General features: G+C 49.2%; 1 protein-coding gene across 1 annotated transcript in view; it reads right to left on the bottom strand.

Moving 5' to 3' along the window:
- LOC146335488 (uncharacterized) overlaps positions 1-24,856 on the bottom strand; it is a 591,997-nt gene that overhangs the window by 154,980 nt on the left and 412,161 nt on the right. The gene's annotated exons all lie outside the window — the stretch shown is intronic.

The raw sequence follows: 24,856 nt of genomic DNA, 5'->3' as shown, positions 1-24,856 counted from the left end.
AGTCAGACAGAATGGAGAGTTCTGTAGACATCCAACAGCTTGCATATTATGACACCAACAGAAACAATAAATAAAGCAAGCAAGCAAGCAAGCTTTTGCCAATGTTGCCATCTTGGGCTGACACAGCAGCAGCCGTCTGTGATGAACCTCTGCTGTCAGACCAGTCTTACTACAATGTTTTGATTCTACTGGAGCTAACAGAACGGCAGGGTGGGGTGGGTGGGAGAGAGATAGATGACAAATGGTGGGAAATCTGGCAACCCTGGCGGGGGGACTGGATGCAGAGCAGACACCGAAAACTGACCAGAAAGAATGCAGCCAGGCAGGGGTGTTGCCATTCGGCAGAACGTTGCATGGCTTCTTTTCTGATGCAATAGAAGAAGCATCAACAGGGGCTCTCTTTTCTAGAACCTTTCTTGCCACTGCCTATAATGGTGGCAGCAGGGGTCTTCTCAGGGGCTGTTCCTGGCACCCACCCCCCTCCCCCATACCCTAGGTCTCGTGTCATGCCAAGGCATTCTATGAAAGAAAGGTAAATGCCATGCAACCATTATTTTTTTCTCAGAATGCCTGGAACGATGCTCTGTCTGGGGCATTCTGGGTTTGTGTGTGGCTGGCTGGCGGGAGACAGCTGCTGGTAGGATCTCTGTTGTCTCGGCAGGCACCAGCGAAAAAAGTTTTAAAGCAGTAAAGAAACTTTGTGTTGCTGCCACTTTTTTGCACCCCCCTGTAGCTGAAATGCCTCCTGGAGCACCTCCCCCCGCCCAGCAATTTGGAAGCCCAACGTTCTCAGGCACGCTCCAGTACTTTTACTGCAGGCCTAGTCAGTGCAGTAAACCTTCCCCTTTTCGTTGTGTAGCAAATCGTTGTGTAGATGGGCTCTACTTTTCTTGAAGGACCACACACCTGTGCTGAGCTGCAGCACTGGACAGAGCAAACGGAAAGACTGGACAAATGCACGTCAGGAAAGTGCACTGTCTGAAGAGCCTTCGGGGCAATTCACTGAAAACTTGGTTTGAACTTGGCTGTGCAATGCAAGGTTCAAGTCCATATTGACCATGGCATCACAGTCAGATCAGCTAGTAGCGGCTGAATATGGGCAACCCCTCTGCCACGTAAAGTCAGAGCAGGGCAGCCTTCCCGAAACTAGGTCCCTCCAGATGTCTTGGCCTACAAATTCCATCAGCCCCAGCCATCATGGCCAATGGTTAGGGATGATAGGTGTTGCAGGCCATTGATTGGAAATATGAGCTAGCAGGAACATGGGCCCAGGACTCATGGAAGTTCTGAGGTGGCCTCCAGCTCACGGAGGATAAAACAGAGAGGAGGATCACGGATGCCGCTTTGAGCTCCTTGACGGAAAAGGCAGGATATAAATGTAACAAATAAACAAAAATAAACAGGAGGCCTTGGACCTGGAGCTCGGAGGTGTCTGCTGAGATTCAGCTACCAAGCTCTGGACACGGGAGGGGATAACAGAGTCAACAGGCAGGTTAGCAAATAAACCCCTGGGACACTGATAAGCAGAGCAGGCCATTATTATGATTATGATTAAATTATCATTTGAATGTCTTAGTTGCTTTTCTCTGTAAAAACACCCAGATCAACTTACAACAAAATGATTATAACATACAAAATATAAAATGGCTAAAAACAATCGCCATCAAAATACCATAAGAAAACAACTAAAACATCAGTACAGAATAAAAAGGTCACCATATGACATCAAATTGCTGGGAGGAGAGGGAAGTCAAAGGATGACAATGTTGTTGCCAGACAGGCCTCGCTAGAGAGAGCTTTCCACAATCGGTGCGGGGTGGGGGGAACCACAGAGAAGCCCCCCCCCTGCTATCCTTGAAACCTCCCTCAGAAGAGAGCCTCAGATGTTGATCGCAAGGCATGTGTCGGTCCTGTGCTCCACGTGCTTGGCCCCTCTAAAGCTTCCAGGCCAGGTTTTCACACTAGCCTCAGTGATTCCGGGACTCTGCCGCCCTGCCCCAATCATGTGATACAAATTACATACCTGGTTTAAAAGTCCACATGCTTCACATCCATCAGAAAAGGTCTGTGCATGTACCTAGAGATGTAAAATGTCTGGAAATTTTGAGGCCATGGGAAAAAAATGGACATTTGGGGGGACACGGAAAAATAAGCAATACTTATTTGTTAGCATTCTTTAACAGATCTAAAGTCGCTTTGTTGCTCTAAGAGAGCCTTCCTCAACCTGGCGACCTCTAGATATTTTGGACTTCAGCTCCCATCAGGCTCAGGCAGCATGGCCAATGGTCAGGAATCCTGGACACTCTAGTCCAAACCATCTGGAGGGCACCAGTTTGGGGAGGGCTGCTTCAGGAATATAAAGCACCCTTCCTGTTCCAAAAGTTATTTTAAGTATGACTGAGTTTGCTCATAAAATTATCATTATATTTTAAAACTTTTAAAAGTATTGTTTTAAATTGTTTTAGATATATGTTGTTGTGTGTGCTATTTGTTCTATGTCATTATGTGAATGGTTTTATACTTTATATAATGTATTTTAATGGTTTTTAAAAAATCTGTAGACCACCCAGAGAGCTTCGGCTATGGGGCGGTATAGAAATATAATACATTAAATGAAAAGTAAACTCAGTTAGTAAATTTGTAATTACTGTCTGAATAGATTAGAACAACATTAAATGACTGTAAAATACAACATAGAATCATAGAATAGTAGGGCTGGAAGGGGCCTACAAGACCATCGAGTCCAACCCCTTGGCTCAGTGCAGGAATCCAAGTCACAGCATCCCCAACAGGTAATAGAGTCAGAGTCCAAGAATCCAAGTCAGAGCATCCCCAACAGGTAATAAAAATAACAGATTATTTTTTGGGGAAAATGGCAGATTAATGTGGAATTGGGACAGAATGGACATATGGGTGAACACGTGCACAAGTGACAGGGGCCAGACAAATGCTTCGTTGTTGTCCCCTGTCATCCTGCATTCAGGTCCTGTTTTGGGTCTTGGGGTGGGGCATCTGCTTTACCTCCTTCAGAGAGCCTGGAGGTCACAGTCAGACTGGGTAACTGAGGGACAGCCCAGGTTGGGGAGAAGACGCCTGCTGCCCTTACCTTGCCCCTGGCCTCACTCTTAGAATCACAGAATCATAGAACAGTAGGGTTGGAAGGGGCCTACAAGACCATCGAGTCTAACCCCCTGCTCAATGCAGGAATCCAAGTCAGAGCATCCCTGACAGATGGCTGTCCAGCCTCGTCTTGAATGCCCCTAGTGTGGGAGAGCCCACCGCCTCCCTAGGGAATGGGGTCCATTGTCATGTTGCTCTAACACAGTCTCGAAGTTTCTCCTGATGTTCAGCCGGAATCTGGCTTCCTGTCACTTCAGCCCATTCTTCCGTGTCCTGCACGCTGGGATGATGGAGAAGAGATCCTGGCCTTCCTCTGTGGGACAACCTTTCAAGGACTTGAAGAGCGCTATCCTATCCCCCCTCAGTCTTCCATTCTCAAGGCTAAACATGCCTATTATTTCAGTCTCTCTTCACAGGGCTTTGTTTCCAGTCCCCTGATCACCTTTGTTGCCCTCCTCTGAACCCTCTCCAGTTTGTCTGCATCCTTCTTAAAATGTGGAGCCCAGAACCGGACACAGGACTCCCGATGAGGCTTAACCAGTGCTGAGTAGAGAGGAACTAGTACTTCCCGGGATTTGGAAGCTATGCTTCTATTAATGCAGCCCCAAAGAGCATTTGCCTTTTTTGCAGCCACATCACATTGTTGGCTCACATTCAGCTTGTGATCGACAACAATTCCAAGATCCTTCTCGCTTGTAGTGTTGTTGAGCCACGTATCTTGTAACTGTGCCTTTGGTTTCTTTTTCCTAGGTGCAGAAGTTGGCATTTCTCTAGGAGTGCACGAAAGCCACTTACCTGGTCTCGCAGCTTGCTTCGCGGTGGGGGGGAGCCGCTTCGCGGCTCCCCCCGAAGTTCAGGCCGGAGGGGGAGGCTTCCCGCCTCGCCCAGCTGAAATTCAGGCCGGGGGGGGGGGAGGCTTCCCGCCTCGCCCGGCCGAAATTCAGGCCGGCGAGGAGGCGCCTCGCCTCGCCCAGCCGCGAAATAAAAAGTTTAAAAAAACAAACAAACACGCCCCCGTGATAGGCTACGTGACGATTAACGTAGCCTATCACGGCTAGATCTGCAAAGCCAGCCGTGATAGGCTACGTTAATCGTCACGTAGCCTATCACGGGTGACTTAAAAAAGAAAAAAGCGCGTACGCAAATGGCGGCCCCCGTAGGGAGCCGCCATTCGCGTTCCTTATTTGGTCGCTGTAGTCTATGTAAATCTTTACGTAAACTACAGCGACCAAATAAGGAACGTAAATGGCGGCTCCCTATGGGGGCCGCCATTAGCCGTACGCGCTTTTTTTTTTTTTTTAAGTCACCCGTGATAGGCTACGTGACGATTTACGTAGCCTATCACGGCTGACTTTGCAAATCTAGCCGTGATAGGCTACGTTAATCGTCACGTAGCCTATCACGGGGGCGTTGTTTTTTTTTTTAACTTTTATTGGAATGGCGGCGGTGGCAGCCGGTCGAAAGACCGGCTGCCGCCCCCGCCCCTGACGAAGACCTGACGAACCGCCGCCGGGACCCGCCGCCGGGAGGGACATTCGGGAAAGGTAAGTCCCGTTCCGGGGGGGGGGGGTGCGGGGTGTGTGGAGAATTTCTCCCCGAAACTACTTCGGGGGGCCGAACACGTTGGCACTCGGCCCCCCGAAGTTTCGGGGAGAAATTCTCCCTCATCCCTACATTTCTCCCTATTAAATGTCACTCTGTGGTTTTCTGCCCAGTGCTCCAGTCTATCCAGATCACTTTGAATTTTGTTTCTGTCTTCCAGGGTATTAGCTATCCCGCCCAATTTTGTGTCATCTGCAAATGCGATCAGCATTCCCTGCACAATATTGAAGAGCACTAGGCCCAGGACCGAGCACTGCGGTACCCCGCTCGTTACCTCTCCCGAGTTGGAGAAGATCCCATTGATCAGCAATCTTTGAGTCCGATTCTGTAGCCAACTGTGGATCCACCAGATCGTTGTTTCATCTAGCCCACTTTGAGCTAGTTTGCTCATCAGGAGATCATGGGGCACTGTGTCGAAAGCTTTGCTGAAGTCGAGGTATATTATGTCTACCGCATTCCCATGGTCCACAAGGGAGGTGACCTGATCAAAAAATGGGATCAGATTTGTCTAGCACGAATTGTTCTTGACAAATCCATGTTGGCTTCGAGCAATCACTGCATTGTTTTCAAGGTGCTGACAGATGGATTGCTTTATCATCTGCTCCAGAATTTTCCCAGGGATTGATGTCAGACTGACTGGTCTGTAGTTCCCAGATTCCTCCTTTTTACCCTTTTTGAAGATAGGGACCACATTAGCCCTCCTCCAGTCATATGGCACTTCCTCCGTCCTCCATGATTTCTCAAAGAGAATACACAGCGGTTCTGAGAGTTCTTCTGCCAGTTCCTTTATGACTCTAGGATGCAGTTCACCTGGCCCTGGAGATTTGAACTCATTCAAAGTCATTAGGTGTTCCTTGACCATATGCCTATCGATCTCAAGCTGCAATCCTGCCCCTTCAGCCTGCACTTCGCCTTTGCCAGGGGGGTCATAGACCCTCTTTTGGGAGAAGACTGAGCCAAAGTAGGAATTGAGCACCTCTGCCTTTTCTTTGCCATCTGTTATCGTTTTGCCATCCTTATTTAATAGCTGAACCACCATTTCTTTCCTCTGCCTTTTACTATGCAGGTAGCTGAAGAAAGCCTTTTGGTTGTTTTTAGCATCCCTCACTAAACTCAGCTTGTTCTCAGCTTTAGCCTTCCTGAGGCCACCCCTGCAATTCTGTGCTACCTGCCTGTAGTCTTCCTTTGTTGCTTGTCCTTCCTTCCTTCCACTTCCTGTATGTGTGCTTTTTTGTTTTCTGGTCATATCTAAGCTTTTTGTGAAGCCACATTGGCTTCTTCTGTTGTCTTCCACCTTTTCTTCTTGTTGGAATTGCTTGTGATTGTGCCTTGAGAATTTCCTTTTTTAAAAGCTCCCACCCATCTTGGACTCCTTTTCTCGTTAGAGTCGCTTGCCATGGGACCTTCCTGATCATTGTTCTGAGTTTATGAAAATCAGCTTTCCTAAAATCCAGGGTATGCGTTTCGCTACACTCGGCTTTTGCTTCCCTTAGAACCATGAACTCAAGTACAACACGGCTGCTTTCCCCCAGAGTTCCTTTAACTGCTACTTTATCCACTAAGTCATCTCTGTTGGTTAGGATCAAGTCAAGGATAGCCAAGTCAAGGATAGCCAACATCAGAAACACAGGACTCCATAGAACAAAACCCAAATTGTCAAGAATGCGCAATGGTGACTCTGCTCACATGTTGGGAAACTGAGCATAAATGTGTATCAGTAAAATATACTTCAGATCAATAATTTTAATAAGGAATGAAAGAACTAACTATGCTGATAATCTTACAGAGCGGATCTAAAAAACATTTTTCCCCATGGCTTCATTATTTCCAGACATTTTACATCTCTAATCTTTCTATAAAAGCGTTCTTATTACATAGTTTTTAGAAATCATTTTGTGGGCAGTAAAGGCTGGGTAACAATACATAAATACTTTGTCTTAAATTCTAAAACAATCCAAGTTTCATAATCCAAAGCTGTTAAATTTTTCCAATTTTTCCGAAAAAAACCCAAAAATGGTCCTCAGAAAAAAAATGTTCTGTGTTTTTTTCTGGGCCTTCACATCTCTGCTTATGCCTATAAAGCAGGTGGCTTTGGCTGACTCATCTGATGGATGCGGGGCCAGGGCATGAAGCCATCTACATGTGTCTTATTCACCATTCCGAGGAGGAGAGTAACTTCTGAGGGGAATGGCACTCAGTTTGTGTCATGGACCAGGATCCTGAACCCTCATCCTCAGAGGATTCCAATCCCGTATCTTCAGAAGAAGAGGCTCCAGAGTTAATGAGACAGGACTTGGCTACAGAAAGGTGTCACAAGGCTTCCATCTCCTCATGACCCAGTTCTCTAGAAAGACCCCAGGAGTCAGTCCACTGCATCCAGAGGAGGTTGCTTTAGCGTCCTCAGACTCTGAGGCTTTGCTCCATGAGGACACCAGCATGCCACAGCCACTCCCATGTTGTTGCAGCCTCGCATTGCTAAAACATGCCAGGCCCCTTTAAGAGAAAAAGCCTCAGTCAGTATGGTGGCACCGAAAACCAGCCTAAAGGCGGCTTACAGTCTTATGTAAGGCTCAGCCTTGCTATGCTCCTTGTTGGAGCTACATACAGACAAGTCTATCTTGCTTCCGGGCCCAGCACCACTCAGCTGTTTGTTTCCTGTTCCTGGAACCTGACCTTGCTGAAAAACCTGATCCACAGGTGAACTCTGTAACCCAGACTTCATTAGCATCTAAACGCTGCCTTGGGAGGGCTTCAGCCCTGAAAGTCAGCCTATGAACATTTTAAATATTTTGAATAAATAAATAAACAATGCTAAGCCCTCACCAAAGCAGAGGCAGAACAAAACAATCCATAATACAGCCAAACCATTACAAGCTGGGCAAATCCATATACTGAACTTGGTAACTGGCAGTTTTGATGCCATCACTGCATGTGTTCATAGTTGTAGCCATCTCATAGCAAATTCCTTGGCTGGCCATTTGTGTTGTCTGGTTTCCTGAATCATCTTCCAGGACAGATACCCATACCACACACTCTTTCTTTCCTTCCTTCCTCCCTCCCTCTCTCTCTCTCTCTCTCTCTCTCTCTCTGCTACAAACCTTGTTGCTTCGGAATTAAAGGATCCCCAATGTGGTCAAATCAAATAACAAACCTGCTCCCAGCAGCTGGGGAGGGTTTCTTTCTTTCTTTTTTAAAAATCAGAATGAACATTCAGCAATTCATTTCCTCAGCCTGACTGCCCTGTGTTCTTGTCAAGGAAAAAGGTATTACTGACCTCCCATTGTTATGACTTTTGTTGCCACCTTATCGGCCGAGTGCAGCAAGCAGGAAAGATAGTTTTGAAAAGACAAATAATTAAAGGGATGAAATGTGAAGGGAACAAAAATCTACAGTTCAGCTCCATTTAAGATACTGTGAAGTCAACACTTACAGTCAAGGTGCCAATTTGAAAAGCTCTCTCCGCCTTGTTATGAGGCGATAATATGTAGCCACAGGCTAAGTTCACAAGAGCTTTTAACACCCTCCTATACATCAGGCAGACATATATGACCGGTGCCTACTTACTAACCATGATTTCAAGGGGAAAAGGTGGCGGTAGCGGGTGTGTGTGTGTTAGAGTTATTGTAATGGAAGCTACCCACACCCATACGTGCGTTTATTGTACATTTATGGATAACAAAAAGCTAGCATTCACACTTACGACCTCTTTTATGGCCCGGTAATGTACTCCTCTCCCCTGGGGTGGAAATTAACACATGCTGTTTACGCTGTGAACTTAGCCAGCTGATAAAAGGACACCCTCTGGAGGACCAGCTGTCCCAGCATGCCTTGGGGCAAAACAAGAAATCCCAGTGTGTTGGTGAGAGGAGAGCAGGATTTTTTTGTGGCCCCGATGGAAGAATTATTCCTCTTTGTGCCTCCTCTGATGAGCCCAGGTTGGTGTACGTAGCCACTCCCGCCACAATTTCCCACTTAGAGCAAACCTGTGGGCTACCGGGGGGGGGGGGTCATCGCCTGTCCACTCCCCAGCTCAGCCACCAGGCACTGGCTCTGATCTGCCACTAATACTGCCCCATCCCCAGCCTCTCTCTGGCTCCTGCTGGACCTCACCCTCCTCCTTGGACTTGATGGATGCCCTCGTCCTCCATGCTGACTTGGACTTTCCACAAAGAAACTGACCTCTGTTGATCTAATTCCACAATGGCCATGTCCAGTCCCTCCACAAGATGTCAGAGCAAGAGTGGAGAACATGAGAACATCAGATGAGCCCTGATGCTGGATCAGAGCCAGGGTCCATCTAGTCCAGTACTCTGTTCACACAGTGGCCAACCAGCTCCCCACAGGAGGCTCACAAGCAGGATGTGAGTGCAATGGCGCCCTCCCACCCACATTCCCCAGCAACTGGTATACACAGGCAGACTGCTTCTGGTACTGGAAGCTCCTGCTCTCAAATCTGGGGGCCAAATCTGGCTCCCTGGGGCTCTCCAGATGGCCACAACCCCTTCCCCCCAACCACCAACCATTTAGTGGCTTCCAGGCTTTTGTGCAGCTCTGTCCTCATTCTAAAAGGCTGGGATGCCTCTCCTGAGGCTTCCACCACTGGGAGCGAGAGCTTTAAGCCGCAGTATGCTGGTATGTCTAGTCTTTGGGCCCTGCCCCTTTTGCCTTCCACTCCGCCCCCTTTGCCCTTAGCCCTGTCCACCACTGGAATGCGGCCCCTAGGAGCTTCTCTGAAATGGAATGCAGCCCCCAGACTGAAAGAGGTTTGACAGCATCAGCTGAATACTTTATACAGAATACCTCTACTGGCAAAGCCTATAAAGATCCTGAGCCATGCCAGGACTGAAGCATCAAAGACCATGTAAAATGCTGAGAGCTATTAAAATGGTATTAATTATGCCAACACCCCCCCTCCCCACCCCAGGACATCGGAAGTTGCCTATACTGAGTCATCGTCCTGGTCCATTTAGCCCTTACTGGCAGCAGCAATGGTTTCAGGCAGGATTCGTTCCCAGCCCTACCTGGAGATGCCAGGGATCGAACCCGGGACCGTCTGCATGCCAAGCAGGGCCTCTGCCACTGAGCAATCATAGAATCATACCATCATAGAGGTGGAAGGGGCCTACAAGACCGTCGAGTCCAACCCCCTGCTCAATGCATGAGGCCTGATTCTCAGGCGGTCTCCCATCCAAGTACTAACCGGGGCTGACCCTGCTTAGCTGCTGAGATCAGATGAGATCGGGCGTATCCATAATTGGATCATAGTGCCACATGGGTGGCCCATAAAAACGCATGGCAATTCCACATTAGACACCTAGTGTGGAAGCATCTCAAGACTCCTAAACCTCATTGCTAGACTCCTCCCCCAGCCGAGTTAGGATGTTGCTGCTGAAACCCATCTTTCTTTCCTGCCTCTATGACCACTGTCACATGACATCCTTTTCTTCACATTCCAGGCTGAAAGTATTCCAAGCAAATAATGAAAGCAAAACTGTGCCCAATTCCCCTGAACTGTGTGAGATGTGCGGCGAAGCAAAGCTCAAGAGGAAGAGGAAGCAGAAATGTACAAGGAGACAGGAGGAGAAAGTGGGAGCAAAGAACAGAGGCAGCAGACAAGGAAGACTGGATGTCATAGACTCCTAGAATAGTAGGGCTGGAAGGGGCCTAGAAGACCCTCGGGTCCAACCCCTGCTCAGTGCAGGAGCCCAAGTCAGAGCATCCCTCACAGGTGGCTGTCCAGCCTCATCTTGAATGCCTCCAGTGTAGGAGAGCCCACCACCTCTCTAGGAAATGGGTTCCATTGTCACATTGCTCTAACAGTCAGGAAGCTTCTCTGGATGTTCAGCCGGAAGCTGGCTTCCTGTAACTTGAGCCTGTTATTCCGTGTCCTGCACGCTGGGATGATGGAGAAGAGATCCTGGCCTCCCTCTCTGGGACAACCTTTCAAGTACTTGAAGGGCGCTATCCTGCCTCCCCTCCGTCTTCTCTTCTCAAGGCTAAACATGCCCAGTTCTTTCAGTCTCTCCTCACAGGGCTTTGTTTCCAGCCCCCTGATCATCTTTGTTGCCCTCCTCTGAACCCTCTCCAGCTTGTCTGCATTGTTCTTCAAGTGCAGTGCCCAGAACTGGACACAGTACTCCAAATGAGGCCTAACCAGTGCTGAGTAGAGGGGAACTAGTACTTCCTGGGATTTGGAAGCTATGCTTCTATTAATGCAGCCCAAAAGAGCATTGGCCTTTTTTGCAGCCACATCACATTGTTGGCTCATATTCAGCTTGTGATCTACAACGACTTCTTTCCCCAGTACAGAATAATTATGTATCTACTACAGTTTTATTCCCACCTTTCCTCTAAGTTCACATTAGTGAACATAGTTCCCTCCTTCCCACTCAGATTTTATCCTAACAACAATTGTGAGAGATGCTGACTGGTCCACTGAGGGAGTTCTGTGGCTGAGCAGGGATATGAACCCAGGTATCCCTGGTTGTAGTCTGATATCTGACTGCCACCCCATGCTGGCTTTCACAATGAGGCATATTTCCAGGTATCATTTCACTCAGAAGCTTAGTATGAGCAGCAGGCCAGGCCATTTAAGCTTCTCACTAGCCCTGCGCCAGCAGCCTAACACAGTACAGCATATTCAGCCATTGAATAGTGCTGGTGGGAGAAGAGAAAAACTAAAGATGTGACACCGGACAACAGAGCTGTTGCTAGCTGGTGTTTTGTGCAGGAGTTTCTGAGCAGGAGTAGTCCAACTGAGCAGTGAGAATTTGGACCTTCAGCAGAAGCACTGTTAGAAGGTCTACAACCATTCTCTATTTGCCAGGGTGCGGATCTGGCATGGAGTGCCCTGGGGGAGAGCACCCACATGGGCATCTTGACATCGTGGGAGAGCGGCGTTGCATTCTTAATTATTTTAAAAAAATATTTAAATGAACTCTTTCTGCTGGTGCATCCAACTAAGAAACACGAAGATCCCGAGGAAGATTGTTATCAAAACACATTGGGCAATTTACAGATAACAGTAAATTATTACTTTCAAACAACTTTCAGTGGACTAGACATGTTAGTCTGTCATCACAAAAGCAACACCTTGACAACTAACAGATGTATTGTGGCAGAAGCTTTTATTGACTAGAGCTCACTCTGTCAGCTGTGTGAATTCTTATCCTCAGTTGGCAAGTATACACACATGCAAATTTAACACCTGTTGTGGGAGAGGAGACCCTTGTCTTGATTGAGTCTTAAATAAATAGAACAAACTTACTGATGAATTCTAAATGATTTTGAGACTCTGGCTTCCTCCTTTTTCTTTTTCAGGGGGCATCCATCCTACAAGCAATGTATGCTTTAAGACTGAGGAGCGGTGCTGTGGTGAGCCTTCAAGGCCCCACAACTCTGCTCTTCTACTGTGCAGCTGGGGGGAAATTCAGTGTGATATAGGTGAAAGACAGCATGATGCTTGGCAAGCTGCAGCCAGCCCTGTGATCCCACAACAGCCAGATGTGTTTGAATCTCCCAAGCTACTAATTCTCAACAGCAGAAGGGAAACACACTGTTCTGCCATTCAACTGGGCCAATATTGACAGCAAAGCCAACACACATTCCTGGCTGTATTAATACAGTCTTGTTTTCCATTACCAGAAGTCTGGCGCTGTCTAAACGTAGTCATGTTTCTACGCACACACACGTGCTTTCCCTTGTCGAAGAAGTCTCTTGGTGCAGTTGATGACAAACAGAAGCCTTTCCAAGAGTTTGAAAAAGGCCCTGGAGCAAATTGCATCCAAAGGAGAGACACGTCTTTGCCTGATTAGTGGCAAATGGCCAGCAGTTCAGCCCCTCCTAGAGAAAGAAGAGATCATGCCACAATTTAGTCATCTTCAGCCTCTTGGCACCATGGAACAGGTGGACGTATGAGGAGCCTCACTGTAGGTGGCCTGGGGGGTTCTCCACAACAATGGAAGGAGAAGCGAATGGAGGATTACCCGGATTTTTTCAAGGGATAGGCTTTGGTGTGCTTGTGTCCATACAGGGCTCCATGAGCAAGTGCACTGCACCAGTATAAGTTGCTTCACAGAAGATACTTCTGGGTGGAGGGAGGGGGGTTGAAGTGAAAGTCATCTGACTGGAAGGGGCTGCTCCACCAATAAGAAAGGCTCCCCCCTCCAGACTCCCCCCCCCTTTCTCCTTTGATAAAATCCTGGGAGGTTTCCTCCAGTGTCTTGCCAAAAATCACTCCCCCCCCCGCATTAAGTACTTCCTTAAACCAACAGTCATCACAGGAACACAGTGTTCCCCCTGCCTTGAAACTGCCGAAGCTGTGAACAAGCCTTCTCTCCCCCCCCCGCATTACTTCCTTCCTTAAATAAACCATCATAATTGGAACAGAAGGTTCTCGCTGCCCTGCTGAGATCAACTGAAGCTTTGAAGCTTTGACATTAAGGCTTTCTAAATGCATTATATCGATTCATGGGAAACTCAGCAACTTCGGGAGTGTGCATTTTGGGAACAAGCCTCATTGACTAAAATGGGAGCTACTTCTGATTAGACACACATAGGTTTGTGCCGGGAAAGACAGGAGAAACAAAGGGATGGGACACCAGCCCCCTTTCTAACCTTCCTTCTAAACTTCCTGACTGTGAGAGCAAGACGACAATGGAACCCATTCCCTTGGGAGGTGGCCGGCTCTCCCACACTGGAGGCGTTCAAGACAAGGCTGGACAGCCATCTGCCAGAGATGCTTTGACTTGGATTCTTGCATTGAGCAGGGGTTGGGCTCGATGGCCTTGTAGGCCCCTTCCAACCCTACCATTCTATGATTCTGTCCTGATGCTACGCAGGAATGGTGTGAATTCGTTACTCTTGAAGGGAATAATAAACCAAACAATGGAGAATCACAGCTTCAGGCAAGCACTTTACAGCCTTTAAGGAAGTAGTGCTTTAAATTGCGCTATTTCCATTGAGGGGGATCTATGTAAATGCTGGTGTGTGCATTCAGGGGACAAGCCTCATTAACCACAATGGGAGTTACTTCTGAGTAGACACTAATGGGTTTGTGCTGGGAAACACAGGGACAGGAAACACCCCTTGACCAGGGACACGGTGAAAAGCACACCCCTGGGCCGGGCTGGCATGCCTGAGGTCAATGCAGGGGTTGGGCCACATGACAACTATACTGGGGAGAACCTGACTTAAGAAAAAGAATCAGACTTTAAGCAGTCTCAGGAAATCTAATTTTTTCCTGATAAGTTCCGGGGTGCCTGCTGGATGGCCTTGACATCATGTATCCCTAATGACCTTCAAAAGCAGCCTGCTCGGAGTAAAGCGCTGGTGGAGACACCCCCCTGGTCATCACACCTCAAGAAGGATATTGTGGGATTGGAAAAGGCACAGAAAAGGGCAACCCAAATGATCAAAGGGCTGGAGCAACTCCCCTATGAGGAAAGGTTACAACATTTGGGGGGTTTTAGCTTAGAAAAAAGGCAAGTGAGGGGAGACATGACAGAGGTGTCTAAAGTGATACCTGCTGTGGAGGAAGTGGAGAGGGAGACATTTTCCCCCTCTCCCATAATCCAACGGGGTCATCCCACGGAGCTGATTGGTGGGAGGTTCAGGAGAGATAGCAGCAAGTCCTTCTTCACACAGCACATAGTCAAACTGTGGAGTTCCCTTCCACCAGACGTTGTGATGGCCACCACTTTGGATGGCTTCAGAAGGGATTGGACAAATTCCTGGAGGAGAAGACGATCAATGGCTGCTACTCCTGAGGGCTCTGCGCTGCCTCCAGTGGCTGGGGAACATGGGCGGGAGGGTGCTGTTGCGCTCCTCTCTTGCTTGTGGGCTTCCCACAGTCATCTGGCCGGCCACTGTGCAAAGGAGGATGCTGACCTGATCAAGTGGAACTCTTTTTATGTTCTATCAAGGTCTAAATTAGGAGCGGTGCAGCTGGCGGTGGTGGTGAGGGAATGGTATGCCAGCACACAAACCTTTCTGTGGACATGTCTTTAGCTTGGTTCATTCTTCTGGTCAGCACCACCCAGCATTTTTACACCCAGCATTTTTACAGTGAAGTCAACATCCATGGCACTTTAGAAAGCTATAAAGGCAAAAAGGGAGCTCCGTGCTCAACAGAGCTGGCTGGCAATGATAGGAGTTGTAGTTCAATACATTTGGAGAGCAGTAGGTTGGGGAAGACTGTACTATAAATGTGGCTCATCTGCCCATGTGCAGAGTTCGCTGGCTTGCTCCCCAGTGGGTAAGCACTCAGGATGCTTCTACAAAGTAACACCCACCTCCAGGTTTATTTATTTCATTATTTTCGACTGCCCAAAACCAACATCGCTGGTCAAGTCCAAAGAGAGAAGCAATCTCAGCTCTGGCTGGTGGCAATATGGCAATGCGATTACTGTCCTCAAGAACAGGAAGATAATTCTTTAAGGTCAAATTTGTTATAAATAAGCCAGAGAACAGAGGGTCCTCAAAGGGAAGAGAAAAGTGCTTGGTTCTGCATCCTACATTGAATTCGGTGTGGCAATTGCACAGGCCCTGGGGTCCAAATCTGGAGAAAGTTCACCATCAGAGACACCTCCACAAAGTTCTGTCACTGCTGCCAGGCCCGTTGCTTTCTGAAGATGAACAGAACCAAGTCGTTCTGCTCCAAACAGCTTTGGCAGTGAGCAGAATGCTTTGCTTCCACTCTGTCAAACTGCAGAGTGGATTCCACCATCCAGTCTGGATGTACGGTGATGCCCAAAGGCCTCTGATGCAGTGATGGGGTTATGCAGGTTTCTAGTCCTGTTGGAGGCCTTGGGGCAGTGAAAGGTGTGAGTCTGGTCCTGCTTTCCCCAGCCTGGTCTAGGGTACCCCAGGGATACCCCAGGCTCTACCCTAGCTTTATCCCTGATGTGTTATCTTTCTATACCTAGTAAGCGTCCCCCCGGCACCCTCCCCACCACACACAGAGAGAACTGTTGAAACATGTGGCCCTAACCACAATCACCAGTCACCAGCAGTCCAGGAACAGTTTTACCGCTACATCTGCCGTTTGCATGGACCCAGCTAGGGCTGAAGGAAGGAGAACTCTGACTTAAGAAACGGGCATGAGTTGAATTCACGTCCAGCGTGAGCGGGCATTATGAATTTGGGGCAACAGGCTCCTTCCGTTCCCATTCCCCACTCCAGAGACTGGAGTCTTGGCACTGCTTTAGCAAGAAACTCCGGCTGGCAGATCCACAGAGGGTCCTGAAAGTATTTATAGGCTCCGTGTTTCTGAATGCGTGCTGCAGCATTGCGCTGCAGTGTTAAGTGTTGACAAAAGGAAATGCAGAGGACTGAGAAGCACAGACACAAACCCCAAAGGTGATTGTTTCATCTGGCGGAAAAACCTCTCCCCACCCCTCGCTCACCCCTCGCTCACCCCCCCCCGCCCCCAGTGATGCATTTGCTCTGCTGAGATATCTCGGGATGTTCATGCGTGCGCGTTGCGGGACGGAGGATGGAAGACACAGTGGAAATGAGTGCAAGCAGTAGCTGCAGAAGGGACGGTGGTGGTGTGGGAGGAGATGCGAAGGGGCGCATGCATCCGTGAAGGATGGGTGCTCAGCTTCTTTGCGTCTTTAACGACCCTCCGTTGTAATCCACACAGGCCCCCAGCCTTCGCCAACCTGTTGCCCTCCAGGTGTGCTGGACTCCAACTCCCATTGGCCCTCCTGGCTGGGAACTATGGGAGTTGTAGCCTGACACATCTGGAGGGCACCAGGTTGGCAAAGGCTGCTTTAGCATTAGTATATTGTTCAAAGTGTGCAAGATGCTATACAGAGCATTAAAAACAACACACCCCGATTAGATAACTAGTAAGGCCAGGAAAAACATGCAGGGAGTTGTTGTTGCTGTTTTAATGTGCAGGAGTGTTCAAATGTTCAGTCCTCCACCTGAAGTGGTACCATGCGCCGATCAGGTCTTTGCTGGGACTGGAAGGTTCAACTAATTCAGTTCAGGCATTTATCAGCCTTTGTCCTAGGATAAGGGGGATTAGGGTGCTTAAAGCATTAATTCAGAATGATTAATTGATCACCTCATTCACTGTAGATGAAGCTGGGGATTCTTAAATAACAGTTTAATTGGAGCTCACCTTTTGCCAAACGGTGCCCTGTTCTGATGGCATTGTTGAACACAGTCGTTGGATTCCAACAATGTGTTCAGGATGGTCTTGGAAACAAGAAATGCTTTGTTTTGTTATTTAATTCATGAGGGAAACCTAGATTTTCCTTAAATGGTTCTTTATTTGATGCACTTAATCAAGGGCAATTAGACCCTGTCAGGTAGGTTGGGCTGAGAGGGCAAGCATGGGTGGCTGAAGCCCTCCCTGCGCGTTCCATGGCTAAGTGGGGATCTGAACCAAGTTTCCTCCTAGTCTGGATCCAGTATGATGGCTGCTAAATTACATTGGTTCACTAGCCTCAACATACCCAACTGGTGGCTTTCACTTCCTTCTATGTGATCCCTGATTGCCTAGGATCATGCCGGGAAGAGGCCCTTTCAAGCTATGAGATGTTGTGCCAAAGCAGCAGCAGCAGCAGATGAGGAATCAGTGACTTCGAAGAGGCACCAAAGATCTGCAACAGAGTGGAAGGCAGGGTGTGTGTGCTCCATGGACCTTGCTCCCCTCCCATCATGAAATGACAAACTTCGCATGTCATACTGGATCTCAAGAAAATTCAGCACCAGATTACCCAAGTTCACCTGAATGGGAACCATATAAAGGGGACAGTCCTATAGCAGGGAAAGATTGGTGGACCCAAACTGGGAGTTTGTGACACAGTACTGTTTGCCACCATGAAGACCGACATTCCAGCCCTCCTAGATAGGACAGGGGGATCATAAAAGTTTGGATTCCCCTTCTTTGAAGCCCAGGACTTTCCAAATGCAAACAAAGAATGGTTCGAGCCTGTGCCAGTGTAACTTGGGGTGAATTCAGACATGTATATTCATTGCTTGACAAGTACAACTTCAGATGATGACCTGCAGGTATAAGCCACCCCTTGCAAGTGAAGTACTAGAGGCAGACCATCTCCGTCACTTGATATCATGATATATAACCATGGTGTGGACAGCTATGAAATACTGTGTGCATTTCTGGTAGCTCCATCTCAAAATGGCTTTTGTGGAAAGGGGCAACCAAAATGATGGAGTGTGGGGTTGGGGAGGGAGACTTTGGAACAACATCCCTGTGATGAAAGACATTTGGGGCTGATGTCTGGAAGATGTTTGGGGCTTTGTCACTTTGAAAAAAAGATGAACAAGGTACGGACGGGGGGCAGGAGACCAAAAGAGAGGTTTATATAATTATGCACGGTGCTGAGAATGTGGCCAGAGATGTGTTTTTCTCCCTTCTTTCATAGAACAATTGCTCAAAGTCATCCAATGAAAGTGATTGGCAGGAGATCTGGGACAGACAGAGGGAATTATGTCTTCTCACAGCCCTAATTAATGTATGGGATTTGCAGGCAGGGCCATGGCTTGGGGGTGACAGAGCCCCTGCTTGGCCTGCAGGAGGTCCTCAGTTTCATTCCCAGCAGCATCTCCAGGTCGGGCTGGGAAGGGATCCTGCCTGCAAGCCTGGAGAGCCCTTGCTGCTGCCAGTCAGCAGTGACAATGCTGGGCTAGATGGTGAGACTTGGTATACGGCAGCTTCCAATGTTCCTGTGCTGCCGGAAGATGTGCTGCTGTCCACGGGCTTAGGTGGTTTTGAAAGGGGATTAGACAAATTCATGGAAGAGGACACAACGAGCTATGATGCTTATATGAGGCCTTCGTGTTCAGGAGGCCACTGAAACCCAGTTACTGGGCAGCAACAGTGGTGAACAGCCGTTCAGGCCTGGCTTGGAGGTTTCCTATGTGGTGATCTGATGGCCACTGTTGAAAACAGGAAGCTGGCTTAGATGGGCCTTGATCGGATTCCACTTTGGGGCTCTGCTTTTGTTCTTGCAATATCATTCTGAACACACTTTTCAATCCACACATCCAGCTGGAAATCATAAAGCCCTGGTTCGTGATTGACAGGAACTTTGCATGGTAGAACAGTGGCATGACCCCACTCCCTGCAATGGAAGGAGTATCACAGAAGTGGTCCCCTCCACCCCTGGGAGGCATTCCCAGGAACAAATTACATGAAAAGCCGGACTCACAGGCCCACCGATGCCTGGCTACCGCTCTGCCGCAGGCATCCTCAGTGCCTTCGGAGCAATCTGGATGCCTGTCCCGACCCAATAACAAAACATTGAACTTACTTAAACTATCTGTCTACAGGCATTAAAAATAAGTCACTTGCGGGGATCCTGCCAGGAGAGGCAAGGTGGAACATAAGCTTGCCCTCCCCGCCTCCCACCAGTGGAAGCCAGAAGGTTGAGATACTTATGGGTCATCAAAGGTAAAAACTGACGTGGGGATAGCTCTGGTTTGAAAGAGCAAACGCAACAGCAACAGGAAATGGTGCATGCATTTTTAAAAATATTTTCTAATTTTAAACAAGCAGTTGCCATAAACTAGGAACCCAGTTCTGGACAGAGAGTCAAACCATCACTGAGTTTATAAATAGTTTGCTTGGCATCGCTCTTGAATAGAAAAGGGGAAGAAGAAAAAAGTGGATCCAATGTCCTTAGAGAGGGTGAACAACAAATTGCACACTTAGGGGCAGCTACATCAGGTGATTTAAATCCATATTCAGACCCCACACACATATTGAGATGGGGTTTCCTGCACTGCCCCCACTGACTGCAACAGAATTTGAGAGTGGGGGCTGGAGCAGGGTGGTTGGTGGTGGGGAGCCAGCAAGGTGCTTCTGACAGCCAAAGCAAATGTCAGCTGAGATACCGAATTTCCAGCCTCAAGCAGCACAGATAAGCACGATTGCGAGGTTTCGAAATGTTGTACGGCCAGTAGAGCCTCAAGAATCACTTAGACAGTCCAAGCCCCCAAGCCCCCTCACCACTTTGAATCAGAGACAGCAGGAAGCAAGGACTCCGGTCGTAAGTGCTCCGTTTGGCCCCACAAGGGCTCTCCATCTTTCTTATCCCCGTTTTCACGCTTGACGCTGAATGGATGCACTGCACAGGTATCGGAAAGAGAATTATCCATTCTTGGAGACCGTCTCTCTGTCTCTTTCTTTTCAAAGTTGCATGACCTTGAAGACACGATCAAAGGATGCCCATTTCCATTGGGAAATGCTCACATGAATCACCACACAGCTTGTACTTCTGCTACCATGTAAGCATAGCCTGTCCTTAGGGCTGATTAAAGCAATTTGCACACCACACCCCCGCGAACGCCCTGCGTCATCGCTCATGAACGGGCTCAGGCACAAATGGATGCCCAGTTGGCTTGCCTGTATCCCAATCAATTCTCTGGTCTGAGGAGGAAGCAGATCTTTCTACAATGGAAATGATCCGTGGAGGGGAGCCTTTCCCAGGGAGTAAGCAGACATGGAAGGTCAATGCCAGAAGTCATTTCAAACAGAGGCCAAAGCAACCACATAGTCATCAGAATACACTCTAAAGTGCCTCACCTGCATTAATTAATTAATCCTCAAACTAACCCTGAAAGGTAGGTGAGTATATTATCCCCATAAAGTAGATGTGGGGGCATGGAGGGCTGAGGCCACCTGGTGTCCCATGGCTCCTCTTCTATGCAAAAGGCTGCACATAGAAAACAAGCTGTCAGAGAGAAGAGGTCTACCCCAGCTTTCTCCCTGATACACTAACTTTCTACATCTGGATAATATGTTTTTTGGAAGAGCATTCAGTCTTGTGACCCTTCACCATCAATGGGGCTCAGCATCCAGGACAGGTTCCCCAGCTCACCTGCTGTTTGCATGAACCAGGGCTTCATTGCCTTGGTAAACAGGAAAGGTGGCTTTGTGTTTCAGATGTGAGAGCAGCAGACCAGCCCAGAGAGGCTCACCTGGTACCTACATTGTGGTCTTTTTGGCACCAAGTGAAGACCTCCTTATTTTCGCAGGCTTTTTAGTTCTTCAGTTTTGTTTTTAAATGTGTTTTTGCATTTTTAGATATTTAACCTGCTGGTGGTTTTTGCTCTGGTTTCATTCTGTTTTAAATTTGAAAAACTTTTATATTATGCTTTTATCATGCTGTATTTTACGGTTTAAATTTCTGTGAACCATCCGGAGAGCTTTGGCTCTTGGGTGGTTTCAAAATGGAATGAAGGAATGCAGGAGATCCCAGCTTTTTCCACTGGGACTTTGGGCAAATCTTTTGCTTGCCATAAGTTGCCACCTGTTTGCCCCCAATATCACTTAAGGCAAAACGTGGTTGTGACTCTCCAAAGGAGATTGGGGAGGCATCCTCAAGGAGGTCCCACAGAGGAATGAGGAGGAGGGGGAGGGGGAGGCTTCAGCCCGGCAGTTGTGTGATGCCAATAGCACAGATTACATCTGGGATTCCATCTGGAGCCTGGTGTCAGGCCATCCATCACTGTCACTAGCAGAGATGGGAGTTAAATAATCCAGTGAGCAGCTGTCTGCTGCCAGAGACACGCTGGACGCTCACAAGTGTTCTGTGGCCCCCGCTCAACACAGGCCGCTGGCCGAGGGCTGAGAAGCTGCATGAGGCCTGGAAAGCACTTGGGCTGAGGCCAGATGTGTCCAGCCGATACTGCGAAACAAGGCGAGGGGTTGGCAGGGCCCGTGTGCATGTCTGTGTGTGTGCCTGTCCCTCTCCAGCGGCATCCGACCTCCCCACAGGAGGGCTTCTCAAAAGGGATTTGTATCATGCTGACTTTTCCATTCAGGCCTGAAAACATCTCAGTTTGTTGTGTGAATTCCGAAGTGGCCCCCTGAGCTCTCACACCTGGAGCCCCTGGGCTAGAGAACAGGTTGCTAAAAGGTGGGGACCTTCAGACCTCACTGCTGCCCCGTGCTTATGGTCCCCCGCCTGGTGCATCCCAGATGTGTTGGACTGCAACGCCCATCATTCACAAACAACATGAAGGAGGCCTCAGGGACCAAGTCCTTTGAGGAAAGGTTGAAGGAGGTGGAGAGTTCAGCTAGTCTGGAGAAGAGTCGATTAAGAGGTGATAGGGAGCGGCATCTTCAGATACCTGAAGCCTCTTGCACAGACAACGGAGCACATTTTGTTTCCGTTGCTCCAGGGCGCAGGACCTGAACCAAGCCGTTCAAATGACAAGGGAGGGGATTTTGACTAAACATTAGGAAGAGCTTCCTGACAGTACGAGCTGTTTGACAGTGGAGCAGACAGCCTCATGGTGGGTGGGTGGGGGGTGGACTCTTGTTCACTAGAGGATGTTAAGCGGAGGCAGAGTGGCCACCGATCAGGGATGCTGCAGCACTGGACTTCCTGCATCAACAGGAGGTTGAACTAGGTGACCTTTGAGGTACCACCCAACTTCATGATTGTATGAATGCCCCGCCCCACAACAGTGATGGCAGGACAGGCCAGGCCAGGCCAGGAGGATTGGGGAAAGACGGAGGCAGGATTTGGTCCCCATTAGACTCCCAATGACATGGTTGGAGGTGTACTGGAGTCCGAAAGGGTGTGCAATTGGGAATGGAAATGTGGACCTGCTTTCTGAGTTTTAGGGAAATAGCTTGGCTAGCTGAGTCCAGTTCTGCATCCGGCTCCGGGAGCAGCATTGCTTGCCTCTCCTTGCCACTGGCTGGGATGCTGTACAGCAGTGTTGTCATGCCACGGCCACGTGCTTCCACCCACCGACCAAGCCCCGGCCCCTTCTGCTGCTGTCATCTGCTCTGAACCTATCCCCAGCCTTCTCCTAAGGCCCAAGGGCGCCTGACTGGCAGGGGATGGGGAGGGAAATAGCTGGATGCACGCATTTCAAATGGTCACAGAGAAGTCACAGAGCAAAAGGCCTCCGCTTCAGTGTCTCTCCCACCCCAAGTGAAAAAGAGCACCGTTAGCAGAGCTGGGAAGGGGCCGTGTGGGAGAGCGGCTGCCCATCCCAGAGAACAGGGCTAGGCCAGGGTCATGATTAAGCCCATCAGCTTGGAGGCTTCGTCGCACAAGGTTACTCTGAGCGGAAGGCAAGTCATGATTGAAACCCAGCCAGTGGAAGTACAGATTGTTCGGGGGGGGGGGTGTCATGAGAAGACCGAGCATGGATTCTGGAGCTCCGGAAATTCTCTTCCATGTTTCCGCCCCTCAGGAAAAACATGCGCATGATCCCTGCTGTAAAGCACCGACACATTTAGTTCTCCACTGATTTCAGCAAGGCTTGAAAATAACAGTCTGCCCCATGTGACGGCTCTTTTGACTGATCTGGAAGATTTCAGGAGATAAGATAAAGAGAGCGGGAGAAAGAAAAATGCTCCTTTTTGCCTGCACTGTTGCCCCACCACCATCATTTCAAAGCACATGTGTGCATTTCACCATATGCTGCATTTCCCCTTTACTGCCAGTATACTCTGATCAACACAGAAATCCACACCACTGAACGCCTCAAAGGTCCCACTAGTTCCAGTGGACTTTATTTCCATTAAGGGTGGGGCCATTAAGCACACTTTCTCTTGGTGTAGAGCAGCGTTCTTAAAAACAACAACAACAGCAATCAGTCAATCAATAAGCCACAAAACCTTATAAGCATCCCAAATAAGAAGGATGTTTAAGTCACTGGCCAGAGCTTAGTAGACAGCAAGCCCCCCAATAATTGATTTTTTAAAAATAGTATTACTCCTTTTGTGGTGCATGGGAAAACGCAACTGTACCTGGGCACTGCTTGCCTTGCCCTCCCCTTATAGCATCCTGGGATTTCCTCACAAGCAGGCAGAGCCACACAAGTGTAAGCAACAGAAGCCCCGGAAACACGCCCACAGCAGCAGCAGCAGCAAAGGGGGATCTTCCCTTTCACTTGGGATCACACAGCCCAGTTTAAACTGATGCACAGAACAGACCACGCTCATTCTTTGAAAAGAGATGCCAAGTTTCCAGACACAGCATTTCTGCATCACTCCCTCCACCAGAATCCAGACTGGAAGGGGGAGCGGGTAGCATTGGCCCCAGCTCCTCCTCATCTCAAGCCCAGCAAACCGAGGCACTTTCCCAGGAATGCAGAAATGCCAGAAACGAGAAGAGGCCATGGAACACTTCCACCAACAGTGCTTGAGGGACACCCGGAAGCCTTGCAGAGGCAGCGGACGGGCGCAAGCAGCCCCTGCCATCCACCCGTCAGAACTTGAGCCCGGAGCCAGGGACTGCGGCTGGGCAGGCGCCAGGCGTGCCCGCAGCTTGAGCGCCACCACGCGTCCTGGCTGCAGGAGGGGACTGCAGGGGACCCACAACGAAGGCCGCAGGAGCTTGGGGCACAATCGTATGGCTGCTAGACAGCGTCTAGATGGCCACAGGATTTTTCCGTTTATGGGAACCGAGCTCCCCTCCCCCGCCACTTTGTAGGAGGTGCAGTTCATCCCCCACTGCGTGCTCGGAAGAGCAGTGCAGAGTGGCCAAAAAGGGGGCATTCCTGAGGGCGAGGAGGGGATGGTGGGCGCACCAGTATGACGCTTCCCAAGCGCTGTCCGGCCTCCCCGCCCCACTGCTCCGAGGCGCCCCAGTTAGACAGCCACAATCGGCAGTCAAGCTGCAAACGCAGGGCGTCTGGCATGCGGAAGAGAAGATGCCCTCTGTGCACCGCCTGCCCTGCCCTGGACAGTCGGCCGCCTCCGAGTTTGGAGGCAGCCGCCTCTCCGCACAGGATTGCGCCCTTAGGGGATGTCTCGCCACCGCTAGTATAAAGACTTTAAGATGAAGCTTGAGAAAGCTGGAGCTGTGCTCTGGCGGTAGGCCGTGCGAATCTTAATCTCAGCCTGCTTCATTTCCGCCTTGCCCACAGTTTGACCCGAAGGAATTCATTGCTTTCATTGTCTCAGAGGAAAACAGCCATAAAGGAGCCAAAGAAAATGGCACCCTCCCTTTTCCCTCCCAGTCCAAGCACTGTTGTTAACTAATTTCCTCCTTTGGTCGAAGGCAGCTGGGCCACCGTCTTCCCGCTCTTCACTGTTCTGCCTTCCACACATAGTCATTCGCCTGGGGTTTCTCAGTCTGGCTTCACCGTGCCTCCAGAGTTCCCTCTCCTGACACCAGATGGACATGCA

The sequence above is a fragment of the Heloderma suspectum genome, chromosome 15, assembly GCF_057233095.1.
Source record: "Heloderma suspectum isolate Gila_16-S chromosome 15, 16-S_ref, whole genome shotgun sequence".
Classification (NCBI taxonomy): domain Eukaryota; kingdom Metazoa; phylum Chordata; class Lepidosauria; order Squamata; family Helodermatidae; genus Heloderma; species Heloderma suspectum.
The sequence above is the reverse complement of the archived record's forward strand: the minus strand, read 5'-3'. Positions and strand labels throughout refer to the sequence as shown.